This window comes from Palaemon carinicauda, unplaced genomic scaffold (genome assembly GCF_036898095.1).
Source record: "Palaemon carinicauda isolate YSFRI2023 unplaced genomic scaffold, ASM3689809v2 scaffold73, whole genome shotgun sequence".
NCBI lineage: Eukaryota > Metazoa > Arthropoda > Malacostraca > Decapoda > Palaemonidae > Palaemon > Palaemon carinicauda.
Window position 1 is genome coordinate 280,001 of NW_027172016.1, and position 25,000 is coordinate 305,000.

The 25,000-nt window shown below is 39.5% G+C and overlaps 1 protein-coding gene across 4 annotated transcripts in view; it reads right to left on the reverse strand.

Moving 5' to 3' along the window:
• LOC137637430 (uncharacterized) overlaps positions 1-25,000 on the reverse strand; it is a 76,390-nt gene that overhangs the window by 43,130 nt on the left and 8,260 nt on the right. Inside the window, exon 1 of one of the 4 annotated variants that reach the window (XM_068369627.1) lies at positions 3,253-3,497. The exons of the other annotated variants lie outside the window; for them this stretch is intronic. The gene's annotated coding sequence lies outside the window, so the exon portion shown is untranslated. Of the gene's footprint in view, positions 1-3,252; positions 3,498-25,000 lie in introns of those variants that run through there. 4 annotated transcript variants of the gene reach the window in all.

Sequence of the window (25,000 nt, forward strand, 5' to 3'; positions counted from 1 at the left end):
CCATAGCAGGTGGTCCCCTTAAAGCGTCTCCTAGGATTCTTGCTTTTAGATTGAGGTCCTTTTCCGGGGGAGAATTTCCTCTTAGAAAACATACCCCATTTTTGCATACAGCTCTTGTTCACTTGACCCACCCTGCCCATGACTTCTTTAAGTACCTTTTGGGGAAACAGATCATTCTCCTAGATTTTCAAGTCCATCAACTTTTTAGGTTCATGCCTAATAGTTGCCGCTACTAGGATATGCTCTCTGCAGGCTCTCCTGGCTAAAAAGAACGCATGCAGATCCCTGTGGAAGGTAGCCAAATGGGTTTTTGCCAAAGCTGGGAAGAGGTCAGACTTCGAGTAGTTCCCAGTCAACACCCCAAGATAAGACTGGTGAGACAAAGAAGCCGCCAGTCTTTCTTTGACTTCCATTTCCACCTTTATTAGGAATTAAGGAATTCTGGGCAGATTCTCATCAAATTGCTTGCCTCCAATATCCCTATCCAGTTTTCCAACAGTGAAGGTGTGTTGGACATCTTCCCAATTATCAAAGTCATAAGGAAGGGCCAGCAAAACAGGTTTGCATTTCTCTAGCACTGGCAAAGGCTTACCTTCAATTACTGTCTTTTCAACAGCCTCTAAACTCTCTGAGGCAAAAGGAAAAAACTATCTCTTGGGACTACAAACGTTGCCTGCTTCCTGCCGAAAGCAGAGAGCTGATTGTTGGTAAATTTGCCTGTCTTAAGCTTCTTCACCAATAGGGTTTGAGCCTTGCTGTGGTCCAAGATGATCTTTCCTTTGGGATTGTATCATCTCTGATGGACGCCTCAGAATTCAGCCTTATGTAACAGAAAAGACAATTCTCAATAGAGAGATGGAACTCTAAATCTGAAACCGGTTTAGAGCCCATGCCTTCTCCAATGTGAAGGTATCCCTCACTCAAAACCATATGTTCTGCATATCCCCAACGGATCACCGAATAGTCTGGAAGACTTGATGCTGGTGGAGCCTTGGACTTAGGTGCTTGTTGAAGTGCCTCAATCTTCGCCTCTAAGGATGCTTGCAGTCTTTTCTGCTCAGCATGAATGTTGTCCATGAATGCCTTCATGGATGCCATAAACTCCAAATGTCCAGGGACCAAGGAGGCATTTGGAGCTGGAAGGGGAGTCGAAGTAGAGGTAGGTGTAGCAGATACAGGAACTGGAGCCTGAACAGAAGTACTAGGAACAGTACTTACCTGCTGACTGTCAAGTGAGTCCTCTGAGCTTACATTGTCAGTAAGATCCTCTCTCTTTCAGAAGGAACAGAAGAGGTTGTCGACATGTTGTTGGCATCGAAGTTCATTTCTCGAAGTGCGTCCCGGACTTCACGATCTGCCTGGTCCAGTTATATCGATGGAAGTTGAACCGTCGGTATTTGGTGACTTTACACTAGGGTCACATCAGCTTTGGGGAATAGGAGATCCTTGTTGAGAGCTCTTTTGGAATCCCCTCACCCAATGCCTGATGGTCTTCTGGCCCCACTTCTGTCATCAGAGACGTTGGTAGCGTGGAATCCAGTATGGATTAGGTCCTCGCAAATTCAATGAAAATCCTGACCACTAGGAGGTATCCAATTGATCAATTTTAGAGGATAATGTTCCTCAGATATGGAGGGAAGGTATAGACGCAGCCAACCAGCTTAAGGTGACAGCTAAGGCGGCAAGGGGAATGCTCTCTTCTAAATAATGGAGGGAGAGACCCGTAGCCTACTGAGATCTAGAGCTAGTAGTACTCAAGCTGGAAGGTCTGGAAATTATGGCCAAATGGTAACTACTTAAGCTTGGGAGATTCTGACCTGGCAGAGGGGCCTAGACTCTACAGCAAGAGATATATAGCCTAAGAGGAGGAAGCTTATACCGGAAACACAGCGGCTGATAAGGCGGCAAGGAAGGAGAATTCCTAGGGTTTCTAGTCCCATTGCATATTTAGGATTAGGCTAACAGAAACTCCCAGGCCAGCTAGCCTAGCTATATAGAAATTGAGTTATGCTCTATTGCCAGGGAATGCAGACTAGGTAAGGGAACTGTAGTTCCACGGCCAGGAAGAAAATGCCGCCTAACTGGGAAGGGGAAGGGACAGCTGGCCTACTCAGAGGCGGTCACTGAAGTGGCAGAGAGAACTCACCCAGGATAGGATTATTCACCTTCCTACACGAAGCTAGACTAATAGTCTCATAAGCTCTCCTGTCCGTCTATATAGCGACTGAGAAGTCCTCAGATGCCAAGAAAAACCAGACTAGGCTAAGGAACTGAGTTCCAGAGCAAGAAGACCAAGCCTAACATGGGGTGTGGGATAGGGGGGAAAGGAAGGGAGCCTTAGAAAATGGTAAATCGGCAGGACAGAAAGGACTTACTGAAGTATTAGAAGAATCTGATGTAGTTCCAAGGGATCCACAGTAAGTAGGCACAGAGAACGAATTCTCCCAACCAGCTGCCACTTAGCCACAAACTGAGTATAATAGCCTAGAAGGGTAAGGAGACAGGAAAGGAAGGTCTACCTGTCAATATTGGAACAGATTTAATATCGTTCCAAGGGATCAACAGAGTGTAGACACAGGGAACAAGCTTCCTCAACCAGTGTCGCTTATCCAAAAACTAAAGCTTATTTTGACATTACAGTTTCAATTTTTTATAAAATCCATTGCATCTGTTATAAAACTTATATTTCTGCATGAAAATATCACGAACTACAGTAACTTTTATGGAGAGCAGAAATATATAGATATTCCATATTATTCTCTGATTATATCAAGAAAATGGTCCTACATAATAAACATTCACACAGCCAAATCTGCCACCTGAAATGGAGGAAGGGTATGTCAATTTAAGCGTTTTATTTACTTATCTGAATATTTATTTATTCGTTTAAATCTTTTATGGTGGACTGCTTGATGTCTAAGCAATATTTTAAAACCATAGAAAAAATTTTTTGGGTAAAATAAAGAATACGGAAACGAATTTATTTACGTAAAAATAGTTCATATGCGTATTGTAATAATTGAAATGATTATATTTTTACAAACAAGTAGTAAGAAAAGTAAGTTTAATTTCAATAATATAGAATTTTCATTACAGGCCAAAACACAAGAGTAAAAATTAAATAAATGGGTAAAAAATAAAAAAACAATATTTTACGTCCGAAATTTATTATATGCATTTTTTTTTCAAGAAAAAGTAAACATATCTAGTCAAACAATTAGTATAAAAAGAAAGTTTCATTTTGTAACTTACCAACACCGACGATCAAACACAATGTGGACACAAGAAAGTTTGATGCAGCAGGCAAACTGCCGTCCGACATCGTAGAAAAGCTATGTATGTTTGTCTTGTGATCGTCCTTGGTAGGGCAGGTTTGGCATGCAATCCATTTCGGGAGCTTTATCTGGCCACAGGGAAGCGCAGGTCTATTCTCATGTTCAACCAAGTTGAACCTTTCCCCATCAGCACACGAAGTGGTTTCAACAAGTGGATCGATGTGTAAAACATGTAGCTTGTCAAAGGAGCACATCGATCAAAGGTGATGGGCCTTGAGAAACGATCGCCTATGCATCTATACTGGAATAAAGAATATTCAATAATCCATATGAACACAATTTGATATGATACACATCTGGTTAAATGTGTCTATATCCCCCTTCATCGAGTGTAAAACATCTGAATGTCTTTCTTCTGTTTTTTCCAAATCGGATGGATCATGATGCAGTGAACTCAACAGCAGCACCCTTGTACTGCTAACTTGCGGACACTGAATAGTCAAATTGGATTAGTATTCTAATACGTACACAGAGTCCCTTAGGGGTAGTGCCTTCCCCCCAAAGTTCCTCAGGAATATAAGGTCCTGGGTGAATAGTGCCACATATAAGCATGTCTTCATCTGAGAGTGTCATGGCCAGCAGGAGAGTCATGAAAAGTTATCAGTCGTGGAAGTGCGCCAGTGCGGCCACTTCTGTGAAAAGGTTCCACAAGGTCATATGTGAATACCACCCCAAGCGTCGATCCTCTCGGCACCTTGCCAGTGTCTATCCCCAAGTACGCATTTTCATTACACATGTAATGCGAATCAGAATCCCACACCAACACCAGCTCAAGTCCATACCTATAGGAAAAGGAAATAGAATTAGTAATCAATAAAAGTAGAAGGATATCAAATACAGATTCAGGGACTAAGAAAGTAAAACGAAATCCAAGTACAAACTTTTAGAAAAAAAAGGTAAAATAATAATAATAATAATAATAATAATAATAATAATAATAATAATAATAATAATAATAATAATAATAATGATGATAATAATAATAATAGAAATACCGAAAAAATTATAATACAAAATTATCTACGAATATGAAGGAGATAGAGAACAAACGTCAATGGAAATATAAACACAAAGCAACAAATCCAAAATCGCAAAGAGAACAAAATGAACATCTTTGTACTTACTTCTCTGGATTATTTGGGATATACATCTTGAAGGGAGGGTGATCCTGAAAGGTACAATCTATCAGTCCACAGTGAGATGAGGCCCTGGGTTATAATTCCTTCGACAATTGCCCACCACGTGGTCAAGACTTTCCTAATTGGAGCAAAATGGTCTTACCTCTCCTTCTCTTAACGAGTGGCTGCATTGTCAAAGCAAATAATCCTTACCAACAGAGCAAACAGACAGTCGTCACTCATTGTATATCGATACAAATGATTGCCGTCTCTTCGATCCCACATGTCACAGGTGGTATCATTGTTCGACTTGACAGCTGACATGATAAGTATCCTTAAGAATGCCTTCGGGTCCAAGTCCCCAAATGCACCATTGCCCTTATGATGGTATTGGTCCATGAAAAGAGCAAGAAGGTCATTAGATTGCAGAACAATTCTTGCCCCCATTGTAGCAGAGGTGGGACCACCGGGTTCAAGCCCCGTTGTAGAAATGTGGGGAAGGACAGGATTTGTGTCTTTATGCCAGTGAGTTCCATTCTGACCTTTCAATAATTCAATGTACATCAATGCACTGAATTTGGGTCCACCTCGGTGGCTGGAGTTCCCCCTTCCTCCTCTTCCTACATCTTTCCTCAACCAGGATAAGATGCTGGGGAACAGGTATTTCAATCTGTGAGGTTGATGAACTGGGAGAAGTTGTTGTCATTGTCAAGGAAAGTGAGGTCACAACAGCCAAAGGACCGCTAATCTCCACCTTTAACCGCACGTGGTTTTCATCTCCCAAGGGGACATTTCCGGATCATATGCATCCTCCGCTCCCACCCTGGCCTCGCTTTCCAATTCACGTAAATCTAGCTCTTCCTTGTCATTACCTCCGAAGATGTCATCGATCTCTGGATTGTCATCTACATCACTCTGAAACTCAAGTAGGAGTGAGTTAATGGCATCCCTTCCCAAAGACACCTTTCTAGATGTCATTAAAGAACTGAAAAGAAATAACAAAAAAAGAAATTCGAAGGAAATATAATATCAACAAGCGACCTCTCTTGTGAATAACTAAGACACTAACTTTTCCATATCATCTATTTACACTTTCCAACACTAATAAACTTTAAAAGTGTCAATATAAATAAGTTCATGAACAGTTCATTACTGATGAGTATGGAAAACACTAAAAAACACCAAATAATAAATCTAAATAAATTTTAATAAGCTACATCTCAGAAGAAATGAAACGTGAACACTATGAGGAACTGCAGAGTGTAATAGATAAGATCCCAAAGAGAGATATGAAAATTGTGATTGGTGACTTCAATGCTAAAGTTGGAAAGATTAATCAAGGCATAGAGAATGTAATGAGTGTTGGGGGACTTGGCGAAGTTGCAAATGAAAGTGGAGTCCATTTTATAAGTGTTTGTTCTGCAAACAATCATGTTATTGGAGGTACTCTTTTCCAGCACAAGGACATCCACAAATATACATGGACTTCACCATATGGCAATTACAAAAATCAAATAGATCACATTGTCATTAATAAAGAGAGAAGGAGGACTCTGAAAAATGTAAGAAACTATAGAGGTGCAGATATTGGTAGTGATGAACAGCTCCTCATTGCCACACTGAAATTAAAACTGAAAGCAACCAACAGAAATATAGATAGAATACCTAGATTTGATACAACTAAGATTCTAGAAGATGAACACTGAGAAGCCTTTGCTATTGAATGTAGGAATCGATTTGCAGTTTTGGAGACTTTAAGGGAAGAAAAGCAGACAATTAACGAAGAATGGTGTGAAATTAAGAACATATATCAGTCAGCCGTTAGGGAAATTTTGGGACATGTAGTTACAAGGAGTAAGCCATTGATATCAAATGATACTTGGGATACTATAAAAAGGAGACAAAGACAGAAATTGATTGTTGAAAGATTTCGAGGAAGTAATGAGAATTACAAGGTAGAGTATGCTAAGTATTCCAGTATTGATAGTGAAGTCAAAAGAAAAGCCAGGAATGACTTAATAGAATATTTAGACAGTAAAGCAGATGAGGCTGACAAAGCTATGAATTCATGGAGTGGAATTGCTCATAGAATTATTAATGAAATATCCACGATGGCAAAGAAGTATATACCCATCCGAAAGAGAGATGAATCTGTTATAACAACTGAAGACGAAGAAAGGCAACATTTAGTGAGGACACGAATAGGAGATATGAAGGGAATAATTTGACTGATATACCTGAAGCTGAGGAAGACCTTGAAGTGAACATGAATGAATTCAGTTTCTTTGAAGTCAAAGCTATTCTTAAAAAACTTAGAGATGGAAAGCCTCTAGATATGATGGAATAACTGCTGAGATGATATTGGCCGAAAATGAAGTGACTCCCAGAATTCTGACAAGATTATTTTGTAATATGGCATGAAGAGGCCAAACCTGATGAATGGTAGCTAGGAGTGTTGGTGAAAATGGCAAAAAAAAAAAGGAGATTCGGCTGATTGCAATAATTACAGAAGAATCACACTTACGACAGTTGTCATGAAAATACATAGTATGCTTATTCTACAGATGCTAGAGAGAAATATTGATGAAAAACTGAGAGATTTAGTAAAGATAGAAGTTGTACTGACCAAATTTTCATTTTAAGACATGTTGTGCAGCAATGTGTAGAATACAGGAATCCACTGTTGATGGCATTTGTGGACTATGGAAAAGCCTTTGATAGTGTGCCCCAGCCAATATTATGGAGAGTCCTGCGTTTCTATGGAGTTCCTCTTAAATATGTAAATTTGATTAAGTCTTTTCATGAGCATATTAAGTGTAAAGTTAATGTTAGTGGAATCTTATCAAATGGATTTCCAGTGAACAGTGGAGTAATCCAAGGGAATGTGTTGCCACCTATGTTGTTTATCCTCCTCATGGATTCTGTAATACATAAAACAGTTATTGGTGGTGGAGAAGGATTGGACTGAATTGGTAACAGAAAATCAGCTGACCTAGAGTATGCTGATGACGCTGTCCTTATCAGCAGAACACCACAGGATTTGCAATGCTTGCTCACCAGAATGCATGAAATATCTCAGGAGTTTAGGCTCAAGATAAATAGAAGAAAGACAGAGATGATGAGAACGGAATATGCAATGGAAGATGAAATATCATTTGAGGGTGAAAAGATTAATGAGGCAGAATCGTTTAAATATTTAGGAACTATGATCTCTAATACAGGGTCTTTAGAATTAGAATTTAATGAAGCTTTGGTTTATTTGGCTGCTCACCTTATTTAGGTTTTGTTGAGTCAACCTCGACCCCAGGTAAGTTCAGAAATGAAGGAAGCAGTAGAGCTAGAGTTGAGCACATCTTCACCCGACCATGGGTGCAAGCCTTCTGCGGCCCTGCCTTACTGCAGGTTGATCACCCTCAAATCTCTAACAGGTGACTCGTTCTACACACAAAAAAGATGTTTTTCGATATATGCGCTGGGTCATGGTCGAACCTTCGCACATATCCAAGTTAAGTTTCAGTTTCATTTCTTATATCTCGAAGAACAAGATATATTTCAATGAGCAATAGACGGATCTACCATCTCACCACAGTGCATGAAATGTATGGCAAAAGAGGAAACCATCTACCACATCGCTAGTGAATTTTCACTTGCTCAGAATCGATATAAGAAACGATGTGATACGGCAGCTAAAGCTCTATAGTCTAGAAAATATGAAATACAACGCAGTAATAAATGGTACGAACATTGACCTCAAGGATTGGTAGAAAAGGATCAGGGTTTGGGTCTACAGTATAAGGAGAGAAAGGGTGATACAAGCAAAATCGACCAGGCATCACTCTGGTCGACAAGACAACGAAAAAATATCACTACTATATAGATGTTACAGTACCGCGAGAATCAATTGAAAAAGCACCAAGACTTATGAACTGAATTGAGAAGGCTATGGAATATGTATGTAGAAGTGCCAATAATCATAGGAGACTCTTTAGCTATGGTCAGCAGCTCTTCTAGGAGGACACTCCAACATCAAACCATTGTTCTCTAGTCTTGGGTAGTGCCATAACCTCTGTACCATGGTCTTCCACTGTCTTGGGTTAGAGATCTCTTGCTTGAGGGTACACTCGGGCACACTATTCTATCTTATTTGTCTTCTTCTGGTTTTGTTAAAGTTTTTATAGTTCATTTAAGAAATATTTATTTCAATGTTGTTACTGTTCATAAGATAATTTATTTTTCCTTTCCTTTCCTCACTAGGCTATTTTCCCTGTTGGAGCCCCTGGGGTTATAGCATTCTTTTTCAACTAGAGTTGTATCCTAGCAAGTAATAATAATAATAATAATAATAATAATAATAATAATAATAATAATAATAATAATAATAATAATAATAATGGGAGATCTCTACAGTGATCTTTTCAGCACATTTTAACACTAGAAAAAGTTTTTAAACTGTCATTATCTTCAGCAAAAATAGTTTTATGTTTTATTAATTGGGAGCGTTCTATAAGTTTAATACTTGCATCATTGAAGAGACATCATTTAAACAGTGATGAAAGTCGAGGAAGCATTAAAACCGACATCTCACAAACAATTGACATAAGGGTATCAAATGCATGTGTATATTAAATAGTTTCTATCAATATGGAAGTAATTTGTATGAAAATAGACAGTATAACAATAGAATGATAACAGGGTTCAAATTACCTTATTACTTCAACGGCCCTTTAGCGTGAAATCTGATGGCGGTTGCAGCGTAAAAGAAAATGTAGCTACGCAAGATTTCTTAACTGTGTGCATTGTTCGCTGAGAGTGTATAACGAAACTTTTGTACATTATTCTTTCATTGATAAATATTTGTCCTTTCTCTATATAAAATTAGTTTTTAATCTCTCTCTCTCTCTCTCTCTCTCTCTCTCTCTCTCTCTCTCTCTCTCTCTCTGTATATATATATATATATATATATATATATATATATATATATATATATATATATATATATATATATATATATATATATATATATATATATATATATATATATATATATACGAGTGTTTGTGAGCGTGTATATGCGTATGCGTGCGTGTGTGTGTGTGTGTGTCCGCACGCACCACCGAGCGAGGGGCAGTTAGCTTAATAATTGTTTATTGTGAGAAAGACTGTTGGTATAATTGAGGTGTGTTGTTTACTTTTTATATAGCTAGGTTAAGGCTGTAGTGAATATCGTGGGCAAATGCTTTTTCGATTTGAGTGCAGCAGGAGTCGGTTGTGTCCCGAATGCTGGATTATTTTTATCTTTTGTGCGTCGACCAGCCAGCTTGGAAGTGATATTTATAATAACTGTAAGTACAGTGTTTTCATTTTTCTTTAATACTCTCGAACAATCGTTGAAAAATAAAGACGGGAAATCAAAACTGTTTCCTTATAAGGAATACATTTACCATTTAAGTAATTAATTCAATTAGAATACAAAAAGGGGAAAGTTAAAAATTTACATTTAATATTAACAAATGGCAATCATTCGGTTTACTTTCCGTCCATGACCGAACACCAAAACAAAACAGAAAGTAAGAACGACCTAACTAGTCAATTCGACTATTCCCCATGAATGCAATGACCATTCTCCAATCAACTATTTCTACAGCCTATTTCGGGCAAGAAAAACTTCACCTTTGTCCCTTTTTCGTGCTAGATACCTAAAGTTGGCCTTTTTGAAATTGGTTAGCCTAAAATGCTCTCTTTTTGGCCTTTTTCTACTATTAGGTTGGCCTTTTAAAGCTGTAGTTGATCAGGCGTTGGCCTTTTCTCATTTGGAAAACCTGGTAACCCTGCTCATTATTAAAGTACATTCGTCAAATTTCTGACGTCAGCAAAAATAATAATAATAATAATAATAATAATAATAATAATAATAATAATAATAATAATAATAATAATAATAATAATAATATTAATCACTCCTAAAATCTTTGTACTAAATCACATGTTTACATCATTGTTATTAAAATACATTCGTCAAATTTCTGACATTAGAAAAATATTGGTTGCTATCACTCTAATCTCCGAATTCCTCGCCGCTGCAGTCGTTCTGCGCATGCGTAGCCTGTCAGACGCCACAGACGCTTCAGAAAAAATATCTTTCAAAGAATACTGTGCCGGTTCCGTTATGTTCTGGCGCGTCAGTTCGGTTCTGTTCTGGTCCAATATGCGCAGCCAGGTAAGAATGCATGCTTTCGATTTCTATCGGACGTTTCGGTTCTGATCGGGCGGTTCCGTTCGGGCTCAGTGTGCAGCAAGATTTAGTGTGCCGGGTATCTACGACAGTGATGGTGTCAACAAAATATATTATATAAATACATAGTTATTTTGGTGTTGGTGTGCGGTTAAGTTTAAGTTTTGTTAGTTTTTGGGGGGTTTATTTGAATGGTGTTACGTTTATTGTATATTTAGTCAAGTTTATGATTAGTTTTAAGCGTAATTATATTTTTTTTATTGTGGATGGTTTCGTGTTTATTATTATTATTATTATTATTATTATTAGCCAAGCTACAACCCTAGTTGGAAAAGCAAGATGCTATAAGCCCAAGGACTCCAATAGGAAAAAATAGCCTAGTACGGAAAGGAAATAAGGAAATAAATAAATGGTGAGAACAAATTAACAATAAATCATTCTAAAAACAGTAACAAGGTCAAAACAGATATGTCATATATAAACTATAAAAAGACTTAAGGCTCTTTTGTTTTTATTTCCCTTCTGTCTAAGAGTCCAGTTGAAAACGTAAGGGGAAAGTTTGTGCTGTGGAGACATTTGTCTGTTAGTGATAATAATAATAATAATAATAATAATAATAATAATAATAATAATAATGATAATAAGGTAAAATTACAGTTTCAACCATTATGCGGAAATTGGAATAAAAATATATTTGTTGCATCAGAAATAGTGTAGTTCCAACGGATTGAACGTTTATTTTGACCGCAAACCATCCGATTTAGAGATTTACTATGTAGTTGGAGTTAAAACAACAAGTTTTTCCAGAAATATCAGTGTTTGTAACCGTGTTTTTATTGTTTTTGTTTCATATTATGTTGTAATCCAGAAAGACCCTACTTCATCCCAACAATTATGGGGCACACCAGGTGGGAACCGGGGTTTTGGGTGGGGGGGGGTCAAATGATATTTGCAATAAATGAATAGTTATCCTTCCACCACCCCTCCCCCTATACCCCTACCTAGCCCTACCGGGGGGGGGGGGGGGGCTCCGCCCCTCCTGCGACCCCCCCTTAAGGCCACAGTGATTTTCAGGGCACTACCGAACCTAATAAACCCACCTAACCTAGCCTAGGGGCCCTGTACCCCTACCTAGGCCTACCGGAGGCCTGCGACCCCCCCTTAAGGCCACAGTGATTTTCGGGGCACTACCAAACCTAATACAACCACCTAACCTAGGGCCCTGTACCCCTATCTAGGTCTAGCCCCTGCGACCCCACCCCCCTTACGGCCACTACCTAACACATCCATCAAACCAAATCCAAAGTGATGGTACTGCTGTATACATCGTTATACTACCACCATTATAATATACTCTATAAATCAATGAAGCTTACCTTAAACTGTTAGTTCATAAAGATGTGCTGCTGCTTTGAGGAAAACGTGAAGCCGTTGCGAAGGTTCCTTGACATGCAGGACATTTTTTACTTTGTAGAATGAAATTGTCTCACTGGCACAAATCCACTAGTTTTTCAATATTCCCCGAAGAAGTTACAACAAATTCATTGTAAGTTAGGAAACAGTCAGGACAAGAAGATGGAATTTCAACTTCTTGTACAACATGAGATGACGTGCTTGCTATGGCCTCCATGTCTAAGAACGAAATGAAATGCCTGGGTAAGATAATGTATTGTCGCGCTATGAGCCTGTGATTGGCCAAACCTGTAAGACGTCATAGTGGTTAGGCGCTGTGATTGGCCAAACGTGTAAGACTTCATAGTGGACTAGTTTGTCTGCGGATTATAGTGGTTACAGGGCTGATTTGAGCAAAAACAAGACACTGTCAACAATAACAACAGACTTAGAAAAAATCTGGGAGGAAGACGTGAGTAGCGTGAGTTTGATCGTCGATATATAAAGAACTAGGCATTTCCGACAGATAATATTATACAGAAATACTACAAAAGACTTGCTTTACTCAGGAAAAATATTAATATAATAGATTTCCCATAATGGTTGAAACTGTAATAATACTTAATAATAATAATAATAAATGATCTTGCGACATCCCGCCACAATGCCTACCTGCTCTCTTCGTTGGTTAAAGTTTAGCTGTCTTTCCTTTCAGTTTAATATCATATCTGTAAATATGTTCTATACTAATGATGGTGAATTCATAAGGCATTCATTTTACAGGTTGTTTGCAGAGAATTTCTATACAATGCTATACAATAATGGGTGCCGGTTTAGTATGTGGCCTACCTTTTTTATTCTGGTTTAATATGTGGCCTACCTCACTTGTTAGGTAAGGTTAGGTTAGGTTATGCCACGTACAAAAACAGATAGAATTTTGTAGGCCATACTCGAAAGGTAGGCCACATACTAAACCGGCATCCAATAATGTTATAATAATTACTTCGCTAATAGAAATGATGGAACACCGGAGCCACTACCAAAAGTAACAGTTGGAGAAGTAATAAAAAAAAATCAAAGGGAATGAAAAGAGACAAAGCAGCAGGAGAAGATGGCTTAACAATTGATTTAATTTTTCAGTGTCGTTCATAAATTCTTACTTTATGATGCTGCATTCCAATATATGTATTTTTTTAAAAATGCCGTTACGTATCTGAGACTAATTTGTATGATATGCCAGTTTAACATTTCGTGACTGCAAAGTTTATTGCATTGCAAGTACTTTATATATATATATATATATATATATATATATATATATATATATATATATATATATATATATATATATATATATATATATATATATATTCGTCCCTGCCAGAAACTCTCCATTATCTTAATTAGTGTGCTTCCAAATAACTAAAATTATTTACTTTATTGGTTGAACTTTACACAAAATATCTGCAAGAATGCTCTATTCCTACAGCTTTTAAAATCTTTATCCTTATACTAATTGGTAAAAATGGAACATAAAAAAAAAGTGCTGGAAAACTACCACCCATTAAGATTTGAAATATTTGCAAAGATCATATTGGGCCGAACAGAGAGACAGTCAAGAGAGCTGACAGGCTTAAGAAGTGGATATTCAACAACTGACCATAGACATTTAATTAACCTGCTAATGCAAAAATCAACAGAGTATGACAAACGACAATATATGCCTTTGTAGGCTATGAGAAAGTTTCTGATTCTGTCAAAACTTCAGCAGTAATGACGCCTTTCAAAGATAAGGAATATTTGAATCTTATGTTAGAACACTTGAAGATATCTATAAAGGAAGTACAGCCATTCTAAAACTACATATGAATAATGAGGAAATTCTGATTAATAAAGGGATTAGACAGAGAGACCTTATCTCTCAAAAAAAATTATTCACAGCATGCCTAGAAGAAGTTTGGAAGAAAATTAGATTTGGAAAATGTTGGAATTGATGTTATTGGGGAATACCTTAAAGCCCCTATTACACTTATCCGGTTTCCTTCGGCGCCATCAGTCGCGATGCTTGCATATGGTCAAACCAACATGGGTGAGCTTTCATACAACCGATTTGCAATCACGCACTCTGGTTTGACCATATGCAAGCATCGCGACTGATGGCGCCGTAGGAAACCGGATAAGTGTAATAGGAGCTTAACAACTTAAGATTTGCAGAAGACATAGTTCTGTTTAGAGAACCAAGGAAAGAAATGCAAAAGGTGATAAAAGATTCGAATAAAGAATACAGAAATGTAGGACTGAAAATAAATATAAGTAAAACTAAGATAATGCTCAAGGAAAACGCAGAGACCACAAATAAGGGTTATGGACTACCCTCTAGATATTGTTAATGAATATACGTATTTAGGACAGACAGTAAGTGTTCACCCAGGACATAAGATCAAAACTAAAATAAGGGATTATGAAATCTAAAATGCGACTCTCTCTAAAAAGTATCAACTTATACATCAGAAACTTGGAGCTTTACTAAAGCCTAAGAGCATAAGCTAGTACAACGTAAAGAGCTGTGGAAAGAATAGTAATGTGAATAACACTAAGAGATAGAAAAACAGCAATATGGATACGAGAGGAAACTAATATTGGGGATATTCTAACAGCATGTAAGAAAAAGAAACGGACATGGGCAGGATATATAAAGAGACTGGCGGATACTAAGTGGATATGCAGAATAACAAAATGAAATGGGACCATAGAGATTGCAAAATAAAAAGGGAAAGAAGAGAGGACAATGTATTGGATTGGCATAGAAAGACCATAAACAAGTGGAAGGACATGCCTGAGGCCTTTGTTCTGTACTGAACTAGTAAGGGCTAATGATTATATATATATATATATATATATATATATATATATATATATATATATATATATATATATATATATATATATATTGTCAATGTCGTCTACTGTATTGCAATATTCGTGGTCTTCATACAAATATTCAAGATCTTAAAGTTGCATCCCGCCAGTATGATATTCTTTTGTACTCTGAAACTTTGGTTTCTAATATGAGGCACTCATCTGAGCTCCTTATAACTGGTTTTAAGAAGACAATAATAATGAAACGCAATGCTATCCTTAGGGCCGGGGAAATGGCGGTGTATATTAGGACTGAATACCCTGCTTCTCATAAGTCCTGCTATCAATGTGGATGACATGAGATTCAGGTAACAAAAGTTTGTGGCAGGCATAACAACTATTTTCGTTCGATATACCGGAATCAAGACGTGGACAATTCAGTCTTCAATTGTCTTCTTACCATTATGGCTAAGATACAAAAGGCCTCTTTTGTCTTTGTTGTTGATTTCAGTGCTCACCATAGGGAATGGTTAAATTCTGTTTCTCCTACCGATTGCCATGGCTTAAGAGTTTTAGACTTTGCCTCTGAATCAGGCTGTGAGAAAATAATAAGTGAAGCTACTCACAGGTCTGGTAACTGTTTGGACCTTGTATACACCGACTTCCCTGGCGTTATAACAAGCAATGTTGGTTCTCCAGTTGTGACATATGTCCATGCCTTAATTTCATTAGTAGTGAAGACCGAGTAGCCTGTCCCTGATCTATGATACACATGTAAGATTTATTTGAAATCTCAAGCAGACTGTAGTAGGATTTTGCAGGATCTTTTGCTCTTGAATTGGTCACAATTGTATAGTAGTGTTGATCCTGTTGTCTCTTTGAATGAAAATCTAGTTAGTATAATTTATAGGCGTATCCCTTCTTGTGTGCTTAGGTACTGAGTGAAGGACAAACCACGGTTCAATGATGATTGTAGATGTACTTATTTGGAGAAGCAGGAGGCCTATCGTCTTTGGAAGGGTAGTAGATCAGATTTTACCTGGAATAACTATACTTAGCTTAGAGCTTTTGCCCAGAGACTTTATGCTTCAACGGAAAAGGAATACAATTTAACGATAAAAGAAACCCTTTCCGGTACAACCCAGGAGCATACGTGGTGGACTACCCTTAAATCTGCACTCTTTGGAGTAGATGCAACAGTTCCTCCTTTTCTTAAACCAGATGGCTCTGTCACTCACTGTCCAAAGGAAAATGCAACCCTTTTGGCAGATGTGTTTGACAGCAAGCAGAGTAATGAGAAACTCGAACTAACTCATTCCTGCTTCCCTGAGACTAAACTAACTAGTTTAGCTTTTTGATCTCGTGAAATTAAAGCTCTCTTGGTAGACCTTGGTGCTTATGGAGGTGTAGAACCAAATGATATTTTTCCTTTGTTTTTTATAAAGACTGCAGATTTCTTAGCTCCAAAGTTATCTGTTATTTTGTGCAAGTTAGCAAGAGGAGGAGTTTATAGCCCTTGTTGGAGAATTGGCAATGTTACTCCACTAAGTAAATGTGTTTGCAATAGCTCCAGTCAAACTGATTACTGCCCAATTTACATAACTCCCATATTGTCTAAAGTTTTTTAACGTCTTCTGGCAAAACGTCTTAATAGGTTTGCTGAAGGTAATCATCTGTTCCCTAGTTTGCAATTTGGTTTTTGTAAAGACCTTGGAGCATGTGATGCCCTTCTTACAATCTCAAGTGCTGTACAGAAATCCCTTGATTGTCGTCAGGAAGTTCGTATGATTGGCCTTTACTTTAGTGCCGCCTTTGACTGTTTTAATCATGAGGCCCTTGTTTTCAAACTCAAACAGTTGGGAGTGGGTGGGTCGTTTTTTAGCATCATAATTGAACCTTTAAGTAACTGATCGCAGAGTTGTTGTTGATGGGCACCAGACAAAGAGGAGAGTCACCAGAAATACCATCTCGGCCTGGATTCGCAAGGTAATACATCTGGCCTTGAATCCTGACCCTCCTCCGTCACGTCGCTCTAGAGCGCATGACGTCAGGGGCGTGGCTACGTCCCTGGCCTTCAAGAAGAAATTTTCAGTGACGCAGGTCCTTCAAGCTGGGGTGTGGAAGCATCAGACTACCTTCACGGCCCACTACCTGCAAGACGTGACACACAGGAGGCTCGATACGTTTTCTATCGGCCCTGTGGTGGCTGCACAACAGCTGGTCTAACCTCAGGCTCCTTATTGGACAAGTAGCAGAAGGTTGAGGGCATTGTTACCCGGTTTTAGTCTGCATGAATGAAAAGATCTGCCTGGCCCTTATTCTTTTCTTCATCCTCTCCTCCCTTGGAGAAAGCAGCATCCTGGGTTCCTTGCACAGCTGACCTCGAACCTCTGCAGGTAAGCCATGCTCCCTTGTGTTCCTAGTATTAAGATATAATACTGTCATGTCCCCATACCCTGACGAGGTGGTATTGGGAGAGTTCTAGCCTAGATTTCCATGTGAAGAACTAGATTTCCATGTGAAGAACTCCAGGTCAACTTCCCAGGACGAGTCACTTCTCACCTTCACACACAGCTTACGTAGGCCACAGCAGTTTCACAGCTGTCAGCGAGGAGCAGGGACCCCTTACCCCTTGAGTTCCTACACACTCGGGTTCGGGGTCCCCGGGCAAGCCAAAGCCATTATGGCAGGGTACTTACCACCCTTCCTAAGGGTTAAGTCACCCCATGTAAATAGCGTGGTTTGTATTTCAGTTACGGAACAAATGACAAATTCGTAGATAATTTGTATTTTTCCTAAGTATACAAACCTTAGCTATTTACACATATGTGCCCGCCAGCCCTGTCCCCCAAGATAAGTCCTACCTCTAAGTAAAGTGGAGCATTCACGGGTGTGTGTGAGGGGGGGAGGGGGTAGCTAGTTACCCCTCCCTACCCCCCCCCCCCCCGCTAGTAGTAAACCCTCGTTAAAATTCTTATGGCTCGTCATTCAGCTACGCCGAAGTAATTACCCCATGTAAATAGCTAAGGTTTGTATAGTTAGGGAACATACAAATTATCTACAAATTTGTCATATTTGAAATATCTGTTTTAATGTTGCTAATGTTTTCAAAATATTCAACTTTAATTGTTCATTACTCCTTATATCGTTTGATTATTTCCTTATTTCCTCTCCTTACTAGGCTTTTTTTCCCAGTTTGAGCCCTTGGGCTTATAGCATCTTGCTTTTCCAGCAAGGGCTGTAGCTTAGCTAATAATAATAATAATAATAATAATAATAATAATAATAATATATGTATATATATATATATATATATATATATATATATATATATATATATATATATATATATATATATATATATATATATATATATATATATATATATATATATATATTTATATTTTGGGGCTTGAGCCATGTTTCCTGATGGAAGTTCCTCATAAAGCAGCTTTCTACTCAGGATATTTCTGCGAGTGATATACCAGAGAATTTTACCTGAAGAGGTATCACCGAGTTCTTACCTTCCGAGTGAATATCCCGAGGGACGTGTTTAAAACAAGCCACAGCTATCCTTCCCCGGATAGAGTTAACCTTGTCCCAATTCCAATCCCAGTGTATTACAACTAACACATTTCCCGTAAATCCATTTCTTTTTGCAGATGTCATTTTGACACTTCCTTGGAGTTTTTTCTGCTTGTTTTCGTAGTTTTTATAAGGATTTAGCAATCATGGATGCTTCAGCTTCTTCCTCATCAAATAACTTGAGTACCCTTTCTTGTGTGTTGGAGAATTTCGCGTCTCCACCCCATTTTTTATTCGATGTGCATGCTTTTTATTGCCTGTGGCTGGCGCGCAGTTGGCGCTGGCCCATCATGTATCTAAATCACTCAGAAATGCTTAGCTATTTAATCATATTATTGTAAAAATTTGTTTTTTATTATCTTTTTACAATTGTGGTATGATTATAGGGTATCCCCCTTTTTTTACTGGTGTTTGCATGTGCGATTTTTATCAGTCTTGACTTAGGCTAACTCTACACTGGCTGGTGGCCATGACTGGTAAATATGCACTTTTGCACCATCCCCTTCTTTCACCTAACTTTACTGGTTTAGTGAAACTGCCCATCCCCCAAGCTGTTGATTCATCATAGCAGAGAGCTGCAGTTCTGAAGGTCCCTCTGGGAGTTGAATAGCGTTTTATGCTTGTCCTAGGGCAACTGTCTTCACTTTTCACTTAGCCTGCATGTTTGGCAAGGCGGCACAGGTCTTGGGAACTTGTTCCCTGTACTCCTTGTCTTCCCATTGAAACTCATTAACCCATGTTCTAATGCTGACAGGCATACCCCTTTCGTGCCTCCTTACCCATTCTTAGGCTTCCTTCTTAGTTTTTGGTAGGCTAACAGCTGGTTGTAAGGACTTGTCCTCTATACCCTATCACTGCAGACCCCTTAGAACACCATTCTTGTTCTGATGTTGCAGTTAGGCCTTCCTGTTCTGCTGCCTTACCAATTTCCGAGTTCTGCTACCAAACCAATTTCCGAGTCTCCTATCTCCACCCATCCCCCTCCCCCTTGTGCTTGCTAGTGCATCTACTTGCTGTGGAACTTTGTTCCCCTCCTTGTCTAGTTCCATGGCGACTGAAATACTCTTGGTTGCCACTTTTGGACAGGATAGCTTATAAGCTATCTAGCCTGTTCCTAGGTGGATGAGAATTTCCCTTCCTTGGATTAATTCTCCCTGCTGCCTTAGAGACCACTTTTGGGTGGTTTCGCTGCCCCTTCCTTTTCCTGGTTAGGCCATAACCTTACTGTACTGGGAACCACAGTTCCTCTTCTCTAATCATCTTACCCTAGCATGAAAGTTTTTCCATCACCCGCTAGGTGGGCTAGGCTTGCATGCAGTTTTTTCCTATGGCCTAACCATATCCAGGCAGAGAGTTGGTACCCCTTGGGGTTTTCCTCTGCTGCCTTAGCAGTTGCCTGTTCTGTGACTGCAGCTACTCATCCTAAGCTATGTACCTCTTGCTGCGGATCTTAAGTCCTTGGCCTGGTTAGTCTATCTTGGCAGAAGGGTCGCCTTCTGTTCCTGCTTCCAGTCTTGTTAGCTTGAGTTCTAGTATTGGATGTTTGTTGGCTATGGGGACGTTCCCTCTGTCGCCTAAGCTGTAGCCTTAGACTGATCATCTGCCCTTTCTTCTCCTCTTCCATATCTGAGGAATGTTGTCCTCTGTATTTGGTTGATTAGATCCCGACTGGTTGTCAGGATATCCTTTGAAATTCCAATTGTCGGATTCCTGGCCGTCCTGAACAGTTCTCACTATCTTACGGGCTGATACCCACTCCCCTCTTTTTTAATGAGTTAATGATAATAAGCAGGTCTTGGCAGGTTTCCTTATTCACTGCCTCTCATTCCTTTATCCCTCCCCCTGATTGTGGACCCTTCCCAATGGGATTGTCCCCTCTCTTCTTGTCGACTTGACAATTCCTCTGCCGCTTTGTGTTGACATGCCTGGGGTGTTGAAAGGTCAGTTAATGATACGGTTACTAGAAAAAGCTGCCACCTTAGACCCAGCTACTGCTGCTTTGGGGGCAGTTGTTGCTGGCTTGGGCAGTATGATAAGTGAATTTGCCATTTTAGGATGTCTATTAGACGAACTTTGGGGGTACTGGTGTTCCTTTGATGTGGCCCTTTCCTCCATATTCCTACCACACTGTCATTTTTCATAAAACTAATGATTTCCGAGCTGTTTGGCATGGGTCTCCGTTGTTTTGTAGTCTTAGCCATATTATAGTTGGTAGGAATATTTATTCTATGATTATTTTTAAGCATATATTTTCTGTATAGATTTTTATATATGCTGAGTCTAAGATTGAATATTGTTTAATGATTTGTACTCATTGAAACTTGTCCTTTTTCATAGGTTGCTGATGAAATGGAGTATTCAATGATCACCTGTACCTGGCGATTCAAGCTGCCCTGTGGCCACAAGACTTGCCGGAAGCATTCAGCCTGTCATGTATCCAAAGGTTTCTTTGCAATCTGGAACCAGGTGCCCCTTACCTTCCTTTCATGGAACTCATGGACCTCCTATTTTCCAAAGCTGAGGCGACTGCTGTTTTGGTCACCAAGATACTGATAGAACAGCTCCTGCCGGTACGATTAGATCATGCAGATGATGAAGTTCAGGACGCTCTTCAAGCGATGAGCCCAGAGGCTAATGTCATGCCGATGACCTCTTCTGTGACGTCAAAGAAGGAGAGGATCCTGCTGACTATAGAAACCTCCCATGAGTCTGTAAATGTCTAACAGGTAAGTAAAGGGCCCAGTACTTCTTTGGCTCAATTCCACATTCCTGTATCTGCCGACCCTGTCTTCACTTTTCCTTTCGTTCTTACAGTAAGTACAACTTTGTCCCCTGGTAACTCTTGAGTTTAAGGCATTCATGAAAGATATATATTGAGGGTTAAATTCACATTGGAGAAGGTATGGGTTCTAAGCCTGTCTACGACATAGAATTCTACCCTTTTATTGATACTTATCCTTAGAACAGTGTAAGACTACTATTGGAAGCGTCCCTTAGAGATGATACGATCCCTAAGGAGAAATTCATTCTGGACCACAACAGGCTCAATTTTTATTGGTTAAGGAATTTAAGATGGCCATTTCACCAATACTCAACTTTTTGCCTTTGGTAGAAAGCAGTCCACTTTTGTTGCTCCCAAAGATACTGTCATTCCCTTCGCCTCAAAAGTTTTGAGGCTGTGAAGAAGGTTTTAATGACAGGTAGACTATTGACAGTGCTAGAGGAGTGCAAACCTGTCTCCCTAGCTCTTCCTTATGACTCAGACGGTTGGGAAGATGTCCAATAAACCTTTACGGCTGGAAGACTGGGTAGGGACATTGGAGACAAACAATTCAATGGAAGATTCTTTAGAATTCCCAATTTCCTTTTGAAGGAAGAAGAGACTATCTGCTTCTTTGTCCCACCAGTCCCATATGGAAAGGTTGATTGGGAACTATTCCAAATCAGACCTCTTACTAGAAATTTGATTGACTCAAACACCTGGGGGAAAGATCTCTTTCCTCAAAAATTGGTCAAGGAAGCATTGAATAACACTGCTTAGGAGAAAAAGAGGAAATAACCCCCTTCCCCCAAGAAGGACCTCAACCCAAAGGCAAAAAGCCTAGGAGACCCTTTAAAGGTAGGAAAACTTTTCCTGTTGCGACAACCTCAGTTGCCAGGATCCCTTAGACTGTGTACATGGTTCCCCAGCAACATGTGTCACAGTCTCCAACCTTAGCCACTACAAAAGAAAAGTGTTAGTGGCAGAGAAAGATCTGGAAAGGGCAGTCAATCTAGGGGCCAAGGAAGTAGAGGCAAGGCGTTTAGAGGAGCAGGTCCTTCACACCATCAATGAGGAGCTACAGGTAGGGGAAAGTCTTTATTTTGTCAGGAATCAATGGGAGTTCGATCCTTAGACAAATAGCATAGTCTCTAAGGCACTAGGCTAGAAATGGAGACAGAAACCACACCAGTTCAAGAGGTTCTTTCATCCCACAACCCCATTATTGGAGGATTTTGAACAGGATCTTCTCCAGAAGGGAGTCATCAGTTGCACAAAATCCAAGGACTTTCAAGGGTGCCTACTCATCATGCCTAAGAAAGATTTTAACACTCTTTGAACAATTCTGGACTTGTTCTCACTAAACAAATTCATTCTGAACGACAAGTTCCAGATACCGACTATCTCGCAAATATGGACCCTACTACCCCAGGGGTTCTACACCGTCTCCATAGATCTTACCGATGCTTATTGGCATCTTCCGTTAGGTCGGCGTTTCTCCCACTACCTAGGTTTCACACTGGCAAGAAAGGCCTACATTTCCTGAGCTATACCTTCAGGCTTAATATAGCTCCAAGAATTTTCACAAAGCTAGTCGAGGCCGTTGTCCAACACCTAAGGAACAAAGGCCTTAAGGTGATGGTTTACCTAAACAACTAACTAGTCTGTGGTGCAACGAAGTCGGAATACTTTTTAGCAACTCAAGAATTCATGAAATTCCTACAGTCTTTGGACTTTCAAATCAACCTTAAAAAGTCCAGGCTATCTCCAGCTCAAGATTTCAAGCAGCTAGGGCTCCACTGGAATCTAAAGGTCACACGTCCTTTCTCTACCGCACAGCAAGAGAAAAGAAATTGCAAAATCTGTAAGGTGCTTACCTCACTTGAAGGTAATCACCAGACGTCAACAGGAAAAAGTCTTAGGATCTCGGCAGCTCGCTGTCATGATAGATCCAATCCTAAAAGCAAGACTTACAGATGCCAACAGAGTCTGGTTAAGAAAGGCATCAAATGCTTGAAGAGATCTTTGCCACAAAACCCCGGTTTTGTTGCTCCAATAGCTTAAGCCATGGTCCATCGTCTCACGTCCCTCTACAGTATTCTACTCCTTCCATGACTATTCACACAAACTCCTTGGAACAGGTTTAAGATGGGGGGGGGGGGACTTTCCCCTTTCCAAGAAGATACAGGGCCAGTGGTCAGCCACATTTCAGAAGTTCCATCTCAACATTGTGGAAGCTATAGCAGTGTTTTTAACTCTGAGGAGACTGATCCCAAAGAAAAAATCTTGTCAAATTAATTCTTGACTGCAAGACGATAGTCCACTGCGTCAACAGACAGGGCTCCACGTCTCTTCAGATCAACCATGTAATATTAGCCATTCTCCCTTTGGTAAAGCTGAGAAATTGGTATCTGTCAGCAGTTCACTTAGTAGGGGTTCGCAATGTGATGGCGAACGCTCTTGTCAACATCCAAGCCTCTGAAAACCGAATGGTCTTTAGATGCAAATTCATCCGGTTTCATCCGAGAGTAAGTTCCAGAACTAAAAATAGATCTCTCTGCAACGAGCTTCAACAAAAAGCTTACCCTATATATAGCACCAATCTTAATTTCGGAAGTGGCGGGAACGGATGCGATGTCACTGGATTGAAACCAGTAGTCTCACATTTACCTCTTTCCACTGTTCAACCTCCTAATGGAAGTCGTGAACAAACTATGGCCTTCCAAAGGGACAGCAGCTCTAGTGGCTCCAAAGTGGCCCAAGAGCAATTATTACCGTCTGATTCTGGAACTCAAACCTCTCCAGATCCTTCTTTCATTTCCTTTCCTGTCCCAGTACGTTCTACAAAAGAATGTCTATGCTTCCTCTTGGATAATGAAAAAACCTTCAGCACATGATTTTCTCACCCTATCGGCTCAATGAAAGTTTGGCGTTGCGAAGGAGAGGATCGACTTTATTGAAGAGTACAAGTCCGATACAACGAAACGACAATAATTTTCTTCCTGGAAAAAAAGGGTGTGATTCGTTAAAAGAAATCAGGCCTCTTCAATTTCTATGGACTTCTGTATTTAGCTCTTTATCTCATTATTCGCAAAAGGTTTGACCTCTACAACTATTGCCTCATGTAAGTCGGCACTAACTAGACCTATCACTTATGCTTCTGATACTGAACTCAACAGTGAACTGTTCGATAAGATCCTGAAGGCTTGTGCTAAATTGAAACCAAATACTCCTCCCAAGGCTATCTCATGGTCGTTAAAGTCTTGCACTTGGCCTTCTCAATAGATAACGCCACTACCCATTTGAGGGATTTTACTCAATACTTTACTTACTTTTCTTTGATGGCTGCTTTTCCTGTCCCATACAGCAGGGGAACCCCACTCTCTACAGGACCTCTACTGTCGTTTTACCTTGTTTGTTCAGAGTATTTAACGTTTCATATTGCGTATTGTTAAATCATCACTGTTGTATGACTGTTGAAATGAGAAAGTCTTCAGTTTCCTCTTGAAAGCCTTAATGTCTTCAATCATTTGAATGTTTCGTGGGAGCTTATTATATAGTATCGGGGCCGCATATTTAAAGGCTCTGGAGCCTAAAGTAGACATATATCTAGGTTCCAACAGTTTGAAGCTATCTGTAAATATTCTCGTGTTGACTCGATTTGCTGGCTGTGCAATATGTAGCAATTCTCTTCAGTATTTTGGACGACCGGTTCTGA